The 15,055-nt window shown below is 40.7% G+C and overlaps 1 protein-coding gene across 1 annotated transcript in view; it reads left to right on the top strand.

The window, feature by feature from the left end:
• B3GALT1 (beta-1,3-galactosyltransferase 1) overlaps positions 1-15,055 on the top strand; it is a 339,720-nt gene that overhangs the window by 106,790 nt on the left and 217,875 nt on the right. Inside the window, exon 2 of the mRNA XM_066577413.1 lies at positions 3,303-3,362. The gene's annotated coding sequence lies outside the window, so the exon portion shown is untranslated. The remainder of the gene's footprint in view (positions 1-3,302; positions 3,363-15,055) is intronic.

Raw genomic sequence — 15,055 nt, 5'->3', positions numbered from 1 at the left:
GTGCAGCACAGACACAGCTCTGCTGCATGACATGTGTGTCTCAGACACAGCTCTGCTACATGACATGAAAGGCAAAGGCACAGCTCTTCTACATGACATGCGCGGCACAGACACAGCTCTGCTACATTATATACATCCTGCACACTATACACATTGCACACACACACTACATCCATCCTGATTCCCTCACATGACACACACAGCTCCTGGATAGAGTGATCAGCCCAAGGTTATGTGATCCCTGACTCCACCCACACAGGTGATTACATGACAGTGACATCATCACAGGTCCTGGTAGTTTCTGTCGGCTTATCCAGTATACAGTACTTTCTACCAAACTGTGGAATGGCTCAGCCCACAGCAGTGATGTCACTGCAGGTCCTTCAGCCCGCTGGCTCTCTGTGGTGATGGTAGGTCGGTGTCTCTTGTCAGGACCGCTGAGTTGTGTCTGAGATAATAACGGCTTAGTTGCATTCTCATTGTGTTATTTTTGTCCTCCGCTTCCATGTGCCCTAACTTTGTTCTTTCTTCTGTTGGTCAGGCTCTGTGTTTTATATATCCTGTAGGACCTGCAATGACATTACCAGGGGCAGAGTGATGATGTCACCAGGGGTGGAGCACAACAAGCACACACACACAAACACAAATGCATGCAACCAAGAAGTCACAGTGCTGCTGGCACCATGACTGAAGCTGCCAGCAGTCTACCACTTGCTCCCTGTCTAGTGGGTGATCTTAGGTTATAACGCTTCAAGGGTTCTCTTAAACACAGATGTGTCCTTCCCTATCTCTACAAGCGCTGGCCATTATATGGGAGTTCGGCACAGAGACTTCCGCTTTAAATACACAGAGGTTAGAGCAGAAACCTCTGAGCCGACCTCCCCTGTAGTGGTCACTGCTTGTAACTGCAGGCACGGCTCCCATTTATTTCAATGAAAGCTGTGCCTGCAGTGACAAGCGGCCACTACACACCCCGGCCGATCAACCATTGAAGACCTATCCTGATGATAGCTCATTTATAGTATTTAACTTGAAAACCCCTTTAAGGTTGGACACCTCCGTATGTTGCTGCGTAGGCTGGACCTGTCTATCAAGTCCATTGAAAGAATTGCTATGGTATTGGGATGACTGTTAACATACACAATTACACTTAGAATCATATTGCTATTGTTCTTAGAAGGAGCATCTGCAATGGCAGCAACTTTCCATATACCCGCCAAGTCCTCAGGCCAGAACCACTCTCTATTAGCACAAGCAGAGATCCACCAGCAAGGACCTTAACTTTTGCACTGTCACACACAGGACGTCAAGAGTTAAATGAATGCTTGTCCATTTATTTGAATGACCATTATGTAATATTTCTATAATACTTCCGTGAAGGATATCAGTTGTTTGCTGTGCAATGTTATATAAAGCTACTCACATATAGTGGCAAATCCACAGTCTTCATGGGTGACTGACTTCTGCGATGCAGAAACGCCTGAGTATTGTGTCATCAGTTGACGAAGAATTATGAATCATTTAGGATACAAGTGAAGATAATGTTGCAGATTTCAGTTTATTTAAAGGAAAACCCCTGGAAAACCTTAATACAATGTATTATGTCTAGTGTGGAGTCAGTGAGTGGTGCATGACACTAACGAATACTAAATAAAGAATTGCCCTGTCATACTGTGCCTCCTTAGGCCAAGCATAGATACAGCACAGTGAATCAATTTTGTTTCAAGTGTTCTTTTAAAGAGGATTTCTGAACTTTTCAAAAAATGGCCAAGAGCAGGGAATGTAATAAAATAATAAACTATGCAGTACTAATCCATTAAATGTCTCACTGCTCCAGCGCAGACGCCCAGCAAACCCCGCTCCTCCGGTCCCAGATGCTACAGTAGCAGTCGTGTGCCTTCCATCATTCATATGACTGTTGCAGTCAGTCTCCCATGATGTTCTCCGGTATGGCACGTGACCCCAGTGACTAGCTGCAGTGGTCATGGCTAATAATGAATGGCATGTGGAGACTTCAGGAGCTACTGGTACATTAACCGGTGAGTACAGCATAGTTTACAAGAAGGGTACAGGGAGAAAAGTCTGCTGGGAGTCTTCCCCTTGGCTTGTCCCAGCCCAGCTTGGCTTGATTGACAGGTTTCTCTCTCTAGGCAAATAAAAAACTAATTCTGCCCATGCCCACCGCTTTTTAATGTAAGAGGGTACCTGTGCAATCACACAGGCGAATACTTAGGTGCAAAAGAAGCTTTGTGCTCCCATGCAAATATTCTGACGCACTAAGCACGAAGGTGAAGTCCTGCCCATGCATGTTTAAGATGGTTCTTAGTGCTACTAGCAATATATAAAAAACAGTTCGAGATGCAGGGAATAGGAGTGTGTGTTAAGGTGCTGTGTGGCTCAGAAGGAAGCCGAGTGTGATAGTCTACAGAAAGTGTAGACAGTGAGAGAGTATCCACAAGGAGTAGTCAGCTGCCAGAGGACATCAAGTCCACCATCTGGACTTCTAGGTTTCTTGATTGTGGAACATTACGTAAGTGAGGCCGTCCTCATTCAAAGCTGAACAGTGTGGATACTAAAAGTGACTTTTAAGGAGTTGAGCAGGCCTTCTGTTATTGAAGCAAGATGAACACTTTCCTTGGGGAGCACTTGTACTTGTAAGAAGGCTTGAATACGTAGCAGAGAACTATAACTGAGACGCTTAGTGGTTTTGAGCCTAGAAACCTATTGGTGTTAATACTGGAGTTTTTGCAAACTGTTTAAGTGTTCTGCAGGGCACAGAAAGTATTCTAATTATTCATGAACTGTGTGCATTAAGTTGTGATTTCCTCTTCCACTAGTCTGTGATAGTTCAAGTTGCCTTAGTAAGATTGTGTGTTGCTGTGATTATAACTACTTTAGGCAAAGTGTGAAATGTTATAATTACTGTTCACACATAAGGTAATAATATTACAATGCAGTTAGTCTTATGCATGAGCGAGTTATGGTACTGTGACAATTACTTGGTTTCTAAACTGTTATCTAAACTGCTTGGTTTCTAAACTGTTCTTCTACAGTTACTTGTTTACAATAAAAGTTTCAAATTTTTGTAACTCCGTCATCTGCATCGTATTCTGTAACCTGTGTCGCATACCCTCATCCACAACATTAAAAATAAATACTATATATGTGTTAATGTGGAAGACTGTCATGTTTTCTTGCTGCCCTTGGGGGAGGCAACATGAATCTACTGGCAGATTCGCTTTATATTTTCAGTTTCAAATGATATTTTGTGTAATAATAATTGTTTCTTTTCTTACTTGCAGTCTATCTGTTGGATTGAAGATGACAGATGAAAAGGACACATAATGATTCAAGCATCTCAGGTAATCCCCTTAATATGTAATATACACTTATCATATCTATCATCCATCTATCTATATCATGTGTACTTCATATCTATCTATCTATCTATCTATCTATCTATCTATCTATCTATCTATCTCCTAGCTATCTATTTATCTATCTATCTCCTATCTATCTATTTATCTATCTATCTATCTATCTATCTATCTATCTATCTCATATCTATGTATCTATCTCATATATACCTCATGCAGGGTGTGCTGCTGGGATCTGTTGTACTACAGGGTTCTAGGAGCACACCTTCACAGGTTGGGGTTAATTGTGCTGGCTGGGTGTAGTATTCTCCAGCAGCCTATCCCCTTTAGTCTGCAGCACATAAGAACTCTCAGTAGTTGATACTGGTCTTTGTACTGTTTGGGTATATCTGTTTTGTTCCCACTCAGAGCTGTGTTTGCATGTAGGTCTCTTTGCTTCCCAAAGATGGTTTGGACACCTGTAGTCCTTATGCTAGTCTGTAGCATATGCAGACCCCCTCTTTCCTTCCCCTGGCAGGTGTGGCCTCCAAACGTCTTATGTCTCATTTGTGTGTCAGATGGATAATGCCTGACAGAGTTCCCTATGTCAGCATGGTGGCTGACTGTCTATCCCCCTCGTATGAAGACACTTAGACTTACTGTGGAGTTTCCTCTGTGTGCATGTGAGCTCTGGGTGGAGTCCATGTTGTATGCACTAACTGTTGTAGTCAGGTGTGAGCAGTCCTGTTCTGTGCTCATTCTGTCTCAGTTTGTGGTGGGAACAGGTTCTATGTGTTGCAGCTTGCTGTGTGACTTGTGTCCTGTTGTTTGTCCTGTACAGTTTACAGTGTGTCTTGCTGTCTGTGCTGTTGCAGCTTGCGGTGTGAACTTTGTCTGGTGCCGCTGGACTCCTGGTTAGTGTAGGAACTAGCGGTATAACCAGGAGGCATGACATGGCCTGCTAGTTTCTATATTTTGATCAAAATGTCAACTAATAACTGTCATTTATACCTTATCCCTACACTAACCAGGAGTCCAGCGGCATCGGACACAGTTCACACCGCAACAGCACAGACAACAGGACACAAGACACACTGCAAACTGTGCAGGACAAACAACAGGGCACAAGTCACACAGCAAGCTGCAACACATAGAACCTGTGCACACCACAAACAGAGTCCAAATAGCAAAGGAGTTTTAGGCAGCAGGTTTTCAGGTGCAAAAAAGATTTTTATGCATCCATTGGAATGCTAAATCAGTACCTCATGATCATAAGAATAGCGACATTTCGACCCCAATACAAACACGGGTCTTTGTCAAGCACACCACAAGCAGAGACAGAATGAGCACTGAACATAGAACAGGACTGCTCACACTAGACTACAAAAGGTAGTGCATACAACATGGACTCCACCGAGAGCTCACATGCACACAGTTGAAACTCCCCAGCAAGTCTAAGTGTCCTCATACAAGGGGGATAGACAGTCAGCCACTGTGCTGACATAGGGAACTGAATCAGGGATCCACCATCTGACACGCAGATGAGACATGAGACTTTGGAGGCCACACCTGCCAAAGGAAAGAAAGGTGTCCAAACCGTCTTTGGGAAGCAGAAAGACACAACAGACCTTCATGCAAACACAGCTCTGAGTGGGCACAAAACAGATATATCCAAACAGTACAAAGACCAGCATCAACTATTAAGAGATACTGGTTCTTATGTGCTGCAGAATAAAGGAGATTGGCTGCTGGAGAATACCACACCCAGCCAGCTCAATTAACCTCAACCTGTGAAGGTGTGCTTCTGGAACCCTGTAGTACAACAGATCCCAGCAGCACGCCCTGACACCTCATATCTATCTATCTATATCTATCATCCATCTATCTATATCATATGAACCTCCTATCTATCTATCAATCTATCTATCTATCTATCTATCTATCTATCTATCTATCTATCTATCTATCTCATATCTATCTATCTTATATCTATCTCAAATCTATCTTATAGCTATCTCAAATCTATCTATATATCATCCATCTATCTATATCTATCTATCTATCTATGTATATCATATGTACATCATATCTACCTATCTATCTCATATCTATCTATCTATCTATCTATCTCATATCTATCTATCTATCTCCTATCTATCTATTTATCTATCTATTTATCTATCTCATATCTATCTATCTATCTCATATCTATCTATCTCATATCTATCTATCTCCTATCTATTTATCTATCTCATATCTATCTATCTATCCCATATCTATCTATCTATCTATCTATCTATCTATCTATCTATCTATCTATCTATCTCCTATCTATCTATCTATCTATCTATCTATCTCATATCTATCTCTCTATCTATCTATCTCATATCTATCTATCTATCTATCTATCTATCTATCTCATATCTATCTATCTATCTCATATCTATCTATCTATCTATCTATCTATCTATCTATCTATCTATCTATCTATCTATCTATCCCATATCTATCTATCTATCTCATATCTATCTATCTATCTATCTATCTCATATCTATCTATCTCATATCTATCTATCTATCTATCTATCTATCTATCTATCTATCTATCTATCTATCTATCTATCTAATATGTACATCATATCTACCTATCTGTCTCACATCTATCTCTTCATTTATGATGGCTCAAATATTTGCATTTACTTCATGCTCTCCAATGATAACATTTTGCAAGATAAAACCTCAGTGGTGCAGTAAAGTTTTCCTGCTCTTTGAGTTTCTGAGTGCCTCTCTGACTTCTAACAGTTGGTTTTCTGTGCTGCTTTCTAAAGGTCACAGTAAATTCACATTGTGATTGATGGGAGCGCCTGTGACATAATCACAGTTCTTCTGTTCCCAGGCAAAGTACAACATGATGAAGTCCTTTTTAAGAACAGGGGCATATTGAATTAGTGAATTGTAAAATAAACAATACAGTTGATGTTCCTATGGGGGAATGGGGAGTAAAGCTAGGGCTACACGTGTCGCATAACATGAAGTTTGCAGTGTCACACTGAAACGTTGCATCTAATCATATCAATGATATTGTGTTGTGACCTAACAAGACGGAGAGATGATAGTTACAGACAACCCAACTCTGTTGGATTTTGGTCACAAGCCACTTTTCCACCACAGATATCAATGTGAGTTGCATGTGCCTGTTACTTGCCAGTGAGCTGACTCCAATCAATTTAACCATAGAGGGGGTCACGGGGCCAAAGATCGCTGTGTAGTACTGTGACCTCACACTGCCATTGAACACAATGGAGTTGCAGTTTGAGTCACAGGTTGCTACAATCAGAACTTTGAATATGCTAAAAATCCAACCAGGTTGCATTTTTTATGGTTGCAACGTTATGGTTGCGACAACTTGCAAGCCGCACTGTGACTCCATTAAGTTCAATGGCATGAGATCGCAGTGCTACACTGCAGTCTTCAGTCATGTGACCCCTGTCACAACCAAAGCCGATGTGTAGCCTTAGCCTGACAGCCAAATTGCAGCGGCAAAACAGTTGTGCAACAGCAAGTTACAAATAAGGGACACAAATTTGTTCATTGCATGACTTTTCTGAGACTTGCTGCTCTCTGATGTAATGCTTATAGGCTGCAGCAGTCAATGACACCGCCCTGGAATTCATCCAGATCCATGGGGGACCTGTTTAGCTACAATTAAAGCCCCTTTAAGACTCAAGTGTGGTACATTTTGCCAGCACTGATTGCAAACTATCATCATTGATACATTGTAGCAAACTATCTTTACAAGAGTAAGGTCTGTGCTGCTAAGACTTTGTTTCCAAATTTCAATTTTTTGGTTCCATCATAGGAATAAAAAAAACAATATTAACGGCAAGCTGGATTATCACATCATGGGCACCAAACATGCCAATGGAACCCATTGCCTATAATAGGTTCTGTTGGGTTTCCATCATGGTGTTTGTCATTTACCTAGAAGAACTAACACTGTATGCTGGAAGATTGTTTCTGGCATTCATGATGGAAAATCTGGACAGGGCCTCCGGATGGAGGGGTAAACAGAACCTAAAGTGTTTATGCCATAGATGATTGTGTAGACTGGAAATATTGTATCAAACTCTTAGTCCTGAGCAGGACTAGTTTGTTACTAGTTTTTAGCCTACCAGAGATCTTGAAGATGGCGAGCAATTAAAACACATTGGGGGAGTTCACTAAAGATTGGAGATCTTATTTCTGTCTTTAGCAAGATGCTACAAAATGTATTAAGAGGCACACACCCCTTAAAAATGTTGACACATCTTTGGTGAGTCCATGTGCCAGCAAATCTACATCAGCTATAAGATTCCCACTATAATTTATGGAATTGCCACAGATTTGCAAAAATCTGCAAAATTCGTAGCAGTTGTGTGATAAATCCACAGCAAAATTCCTATGCAGGACATGCGGATTTTGGTGTATATTTGTCCATCTGGATTTTCCCACCTTTAGCGAACAAGGGGAGTAAATGAGTTCAATAGTCAAATGAAAGGGTGTGAGGGTGGGAAACAAATACCAGCCCCTTCTATCCTGGATGGTAAAACCTAACACCTATAAGTGCTCCCTCTCTTCTACGTAGCATGAGGTTATCTTACATGGAAAGCTCAAAATATTGAAGCCTTCCGATTAGATGGCGATGTCACAAGTCATAGCTTGTAGGATGTCATGTGACAATGACCAACCTTTAAGTAGTTGCAACTTTTTTGGTTGATGTTAACACTATACTGTAGTTCTCTGGCACTTTCTTAAGTTTCTGAATACCCAATGATGGTGATCATTTCAGGATTGTTCAGTGACAACAGTGCGATAAGGTACAGAATATTTCAGGGACAGCCGCCAATGTATCAATTGAGAAAGTTTACAGGAATAGTAGGGAATGTTCCAGCAATAACCAAAACTGAGTTGTAAAGATGAAATATATGGGAGCATTGAAGGCTTAATTTGGAGATAAGGTCAATGACCTCAAATAAACAAGCAAAGCTGGAAACGGCAAGAAGTAGCTATATATATAAAAGGACTTGGCACACTGAAGTATGTAATTACCAGAAAGCAATTTGTAAAGTTGTATGCATTCTAATTAGCATAAAGTAAAGTTAGTGGTTTATAAAGCGTACGCAGCCGATATGGCGTAGTTATAAGACGTGTATAAGGATGTTTTCTAAAGGCATCAACATCTACATTCAGTCTTCAGAGCGGAGAAATAGCATCATTATCCAATTTAGACATTTCAAATAAATTATGTAGACTGCAGTCATAGATGAGAATGTAACTCTTTTAATGCAAAATTATTATAATTCTATAGCCTTTTTTACAAATGAAGCAGAACTGAATTTGGTGCTGCATTGTTTATGTCTTATGATTAAGGTGACCAGATTTTTCCAGGGTCAAAGCGGGACAGAGAGGTGTGGTCAGGGGCGGGGCTTATCACAACGTATGATTTTACCTCCGTCATTATAAAAATTACAGGGCCGTTTCAAAAAAGACAGGGAGCCAATCTCACAGCATTTCTGCATCCAAAAAACAATCACAATCTGTTCCATTTGTGCGGATTATGACTGGAAATCAGCTGCATATCCACAGCTGATTTCATACTATGTGGCACTCCCCCTCACCTCATCTGTAGGCTTCCCACTATCAGCGCTCCCCAGCTTCTGGTTCCCAGCGGCCTGTAGTGGCCTCACCTAACCAGCATGAGGACCCCAGGTGCACACACTGCCGTCAGTGTGTGCATCCTGCAGTAGCGCCACTGTTTGATTACCAGCTGGGGAACTGCAGTACTCTGGCTGGTGATAACCTTCATGGTGAGCAGGTGTCCCGAAAGCGGACCTTTATGTGTCTGTCTTCAACTGCTGAGAAGAGCCAGCAAGCAACGAAGACACCTGAAAGGGCACAGCGCTTTGGTGAGTGCTGCAGCCCTTTCATTTCAGTGATCAGTGGGGGTCTCAGCACCTGGACCTCCACTGATCAAAACTTTTGACATGTTTCAAAAGTTTGAAAAAAGTGCAATAACTCTTTAATGTATTGCTATAGTCCAGCTTCAAGATCATATGTATTGTAATCATATGCAATTGAAGTAGATTGGTCTATGTGCACTACTTTCATGTGTACTTTTTACACTCCATATTATGACCTTCCAACAAGCTTTACTTTTTAATTGTTTTTACAGTAATTCATATTTACAGCTAGTGTTGTTCAAAGCAAACCAGATGAGCTTTCTTCACGCCAGTTCGGATTGGCCTGAATCTAAACTAAGTTTTTAGCAAACTTCTACCCTAAACAGGGTTCTACTGGTTCGATTCACTTAGCATTAGTTCTAAATACTGGTGTATTACACTGTCTACCAGCCATGAAACCCTTATAACACTCTCAGTGTGTAAGATGGGCCTCTTATGGGTATTAGACAGTGTTATACACCAGTTTTATGGGTTTTGGTGAACTTCCAGTTCAGTTCGAACTAATTTGGACCGAGCTGAATTTATTGCAAAGGTTTGGCAAACGCAACTTTTTTTCAAAAGTTCATTAGTATTTACAGCACCAAATCCTATATCCAATATTGAGGATCTTTTAAAACGTGGGGGCACCCTAAGACTTACAAAATGCAGATTAGCATAAATCTAACCCTCTGTGTGGACTTCCTTTGGGACTGTTGGCAAGTATATCTATGACACGAAGATTATAGACTACTAATGGCTTGTCAGGAGATTGCAGGGCATTTTCAAATTGACCAGACTGCCGTGTTTTATTTTCGAGAGCTATTGGAAGCAATTACAGCTACTATCATGTCATCTTTCTATGGCAGCATTATAGCGAGGATGCTTTTAGACCTCAAAATAAACTTTTTGGAGCGTAGCCTCAGTACGGGCAGCGGTATATGGACGTGCATTGTCATACAACAACACAACACTTTGGATAGCAGTCCTCTGCATTATGTTTGAATTTTACGCCTCAGCTCTTTTGTGAGCATCTCACTTGATCCAGCACTGTTGATTGTTGAACCTTTTTCCTGATAATGTTCTGGCTACTTCTTCATGGCTGACACTTGTGCGACCTTATTTGAACTTCGTTATCCATTCATACACAGTTCATTGCCTCAAAACTCTTTCTCCATACTGTGCACAAAGTTTTCGATAAATATCGGCACCAGACACACCCTCAGATCAGAAAAACACTGCATGTTGCTCTTCTTCCATGCAAATCACTAGTGGGGCAACTTTTTTTTCTTGCACTGCAGTCACAAATTAACTAATAAAACGAGTTTAAACTTGCACAGCAGTGACTGGGGTGACAGCGACCTACAATGGAAAACGTTGATACGACAGTATGGCCAACAGTACTGGAGTGCAGATAACATTTTACTCACCCTCGTATACAGGCCCATATGGTACTAATGTAATGTACTTAGAAGATGATAATGTTTTAGGGCAATCACATTTAAAATCTAAGAATCTATTTCATTGGATGGACACTGGATGGCATCTACAACTCTTTGACATGCATCTTGGGTGCACACTTCCTGGGTGTGCGAGTTGCACCTGAGAGGCTCGGGCACAATCCACATCAGACAGCATATGGACACCTGTCTGTGTCCTGTCTGATTTTCACTGGCACGGTACATAGACTTGCATTAGCATGTCCTATTTCTCATCCGTGATATGGTCAGGAATAAAACATGCAATTAGTTTTTTCATGCGGACCGATGGATATAGCTCAATAGGCTATAAGAGGGCCGTGTGCTGCCCATGAATTAATGCGAACAGCACACAGCCTCAAATACGCTAGTGTGCCGTAGGTCTTATACCTAGAAGAAATGTTGGAAGTACACACGTTCAATTGTCAGACAAGTGAAGCCATTTTTGGGTTACTATGGTAACTAGCATCAGATTTGTATGTATATATTTCTTTTTTCTTTTGCGCTTAGAAATACCGTTGTAAGAATATTGAAAGCTCTAGTGTCCAAGAACAATACATGTCATTCCATTTTAGTGGAGCAATTAAGCTATTGTAATCATTTTGTCTCTCACCTCCCAATGGAATTGATCGAGGAAGCACAGAGTAATTCTAAAACTTACTATGGTTCATTTGTTGTATGCGCTATAAGCAAATATACTGCATGCATGCTATAAAGCCTGATTATATTCTCCACTATTCACAAGAAACATTTATAAGGAGACGTTCAGCAATGTAGATTGCAGGGGGGGCTAAAAAGTGTCCTTTGAATGGGGATGCAAATGTTAGGAGGTATGCTGCATGAAGAAGCAGGAGTTCCCCCTTATCTTCCAATGGTATTTTTGAGCAGCGGTCCCTGCATACACAGTATCAGTTTTTCTATATATAGATCCCTATCTTGGACTTTTTTGTGGGTGTTTTTGGAACCCCCCTTTCCCAAAACCTCATTACACAATTTGATTCCATGATGACTAGTGTTAGCAACCATAATCCATTCTACCATCTCTCTCAAACTCTGCACAATTACAATTTTTTTAGCAGAATTTGCCTATAAAGCCGCAGCAGAAATCCACTGTATTCTGTTGCGCTTTTTGCTATAGTTTCGCATATGGATTTGGCCCTGCCAAAGGGTGAAATCTGCATGGGAAATTCCAATGCATTTCCATGCAGATCCATGTGATGAAGCCACATGTCACTTTATTATGTGCGTCTTTACGAAACTATATCAGAAATTCTGCATTCTGCTCTGACTGTCCAACACTGGTCATGTAGACAGCAATGGTCAATCAAAGCAGCATGTAGCGTCCTAGGCTAGTGATGCATACTAATGCACAATGTGTATCAATCAAGTAGAAGCGGGTGCAGCCATCTTTGTTTATCCAGGATTAGAGGGTTGCTTTAACCCTTTGCAATCAAATTTTGGATTCAGGGTTTCTTAGGGGACTTTCTCTTTCTGCCATTATACAATGGTGCCATCTGCTGGCAAGAGCCAGTACTGCGGTATGGGACATGCTGGAGAGGCCCCAGTCAACAGAGCGGCCAGGAATATACAGTAAGAATACCCTGCTGGACGTCTTCCGACTTCGGAGCTGTACAGCCTTCAATCAGAATGTCTTCAGACGTCAGACAGTGGATTGAAAAGGGTTAATACATATATTTGACCAACCTGGCTGCACCTCTGTGCGCCAAATGTAAAACCTACCCCAAATAGGAGTTGAAGTAGGTTTTGAATAATCTGCACCAGGTTCTGGCATAGAGTACAGTAAAAGTGACGGACCAAATATGTACTACGCTTGTAAAGCTGGACAAGGACCGCTTTTCAAAAAAATGGCCAGATGTGCTAAAAATTCTCATTTTTGGCATGTGCGTCAAAATTGCAAGTTTTGAATGCAGGAATTTTGGCATCCAAACCATAATAAGAAAAAAGTCCCATTGTGTATTTAATAGTCGTTTTTTTTTTTTTATCCATGGCGTTATTTTCAAAATGGCAACATGTTTTTGGAATGGTGTTTTCCAGGCGTTTTCCCATAGTCTTCTCTACAGGGAAAAAAAAAACCCTACATGTGACCAAAAACACCACAAAAATAGCTGCAAAAATTCAGACATCATCAAGAAATCACATGATATTTTTCTGACGCTTTTTTTTTTTTTTTTAGACTATGTCTGACGGAAGTTTATACATAATTAAAGTAGGAGATGATATTCACATTCCGGTTTTATATTCCTAATTGTCTAATGTAAAAACCCTCTTTGCAATCTCCCAAAAAGTCTCATTATACCGTAAGCGATGCACAATATGGATTAATATTTCAGCAGCCTGTTTACATAACATACAGTAGGCTCTAAAACTAATTCCGACCTGTTTAAGTCTCATTATCAGGTTTTATTGTGCAGCGAGGAATGCAGGAAATCCAGCTGTTTCTATACGGCTTCCCTGCCCTACTTTATCCTATCATTAGCGGTGATGGAATAGAGTGCAGGTCTGAGGGCAGACGTTAGAGATTAGGAATTAAGAAAAATTGAATCACCCAGAAATAGTCTCTTACCATCCTAGAAAGAGAAGTACGAGGAAAATACAAAAGAAGATTGACGACCACAGGTGTAAATAGAGCGCACGTGTAAAAAATCAATAAGAGGGAGCAAGTTGTCTTCTTACCAAGACGAGGTAATAGAACAAAGTGTCTAAGATCTATAATGGATCTATAGGGACCTTCTGTCATAATCAGAAGATTTTACGATAAGGTTTATTGCTAAGGGTTAGCTGAGATATGAATTTCAGCATGTACAATAATATACAGTACGTGTTTGGACTGACCAAGTATCCAAGGATCCTCTTGTGGGCCCAGGTTCAGACACCATAATGGTTACAAAAAGTTGGCCGAAGACAATCTCATTTGGAGGGAGTCAACCTCTTGTCACTGGGGTCTATTGGGTATAAGATTATTTACAAATAATGCAGAAAACTTGACTGAAGATATGTTCGATATGTACAATAATAATAGCAAATATTAGAATTAAATTAAAATACATAAATCTTGTTATTTGTATAGCGCCAACTCATTCTGCAACACTTTCAAGTCTTTTTTAATTTTTTTTATTCCCTCCCCCCCCCCCCCCCACCACCACCACCACCAAACTGGGTACTCATTTTACCGACCTTGGAAGGGTGAAAGACTGAGTCAACCTTGAACCGGCTACCTGAACCATGCGGAGATTGAACTCGCGACCTTCAGGTCATGAGCAAAAGCTTAGGACTGCCTTAACACTCTGCACCACACAAAATTTAAAGTTGATGTGTATGTTCTGTATAGATATGGGGTGGTTCCTCCTAATCATTTTATCTTGTGGTCCCAGGGTAACTTAGTCTAACTCTATATTATAACATGCAATCAGAAGAGAGAAGAAATCACACTACAGACTTCTTTTTCGATGCAAACTCAGATATGATTTTTATTGCTCATGAATAAACATGGGTATCAAAAAATTAATTAAACATCTTGTAGCAATGTTTCCGTCCTGTTTGCCCTTCATCAGGATGAGAAAACAACATCAAATATAATAATTGCTCCTTGGATTTGCCAAACAAAATACGGAAAGAGGAACACATATTATGCTGGAGTGCTGCTTGAAACTAAGTGCCAAGTTTTCTGTGGATCAGTTTTAGTGTGAATCCTCATTAGATGGAAAAATCCAGTGATTTTAGTGATGTCCAACAAGGCCTAGACAAGCTGGGGCCACGATATTTATTATACAATGCCAACCTTGTGGGGTTTTCTCATGCTACAGTAGAGAGCACTTTATATCGAGACTGGTATGATTAAGGAAAAACATCCAGAGAAAGTGGATCCTATGGACATAAACAACTCATCGACAAAAGGGGTTTGAAGAGGATGTCAAGAATCATTCTGATAAACAGGCAGTGCATAGTAAAGCAAATTGCAGCTAGATACAATGTTGATGCTCCTGCTAATGTGTCTGAGCATACAGCTCATTGTTCCTGAATAAGTGTATTACCAAGCTGTGAACAAACATTTTTTTTGGCCCAATGAATTCAGATTTCTGTTGCACCATACTGATAGGAGGATCAGAATTTGGCACAAGCAGCATAGACTGATGAACCCTGATCATAGAAACATAGGGTATTAGTGTATCTCGACGCCACCGGAAGCTAGGGCTTTGACAGGAGGAACGCCCCTCTCACACCCCTA

The sequence above is a fragment of the Eleutherodactylus coqui genome, chromosome 8, assembly GCF_035609145.1.
Source record: "Eleutherodactylus coqui strain aEleCoq1 chromosome 8, aEleCoq1.hap1, whole genome shotgun sequence".
In the NCBI taxonomy this organism is placed as follows: Eukaryota; Metazoa; Chordata; class Amphibia; order Anura; family Eleutherodactylidae; genus Eleutherodactylus; species Eleutherodactylus coqui.
The sequence above is the reverse complement of the archived record's forward strand: the minus strand, read 5'-3'. Positions and strand labels throughout refer to the sequence as shown.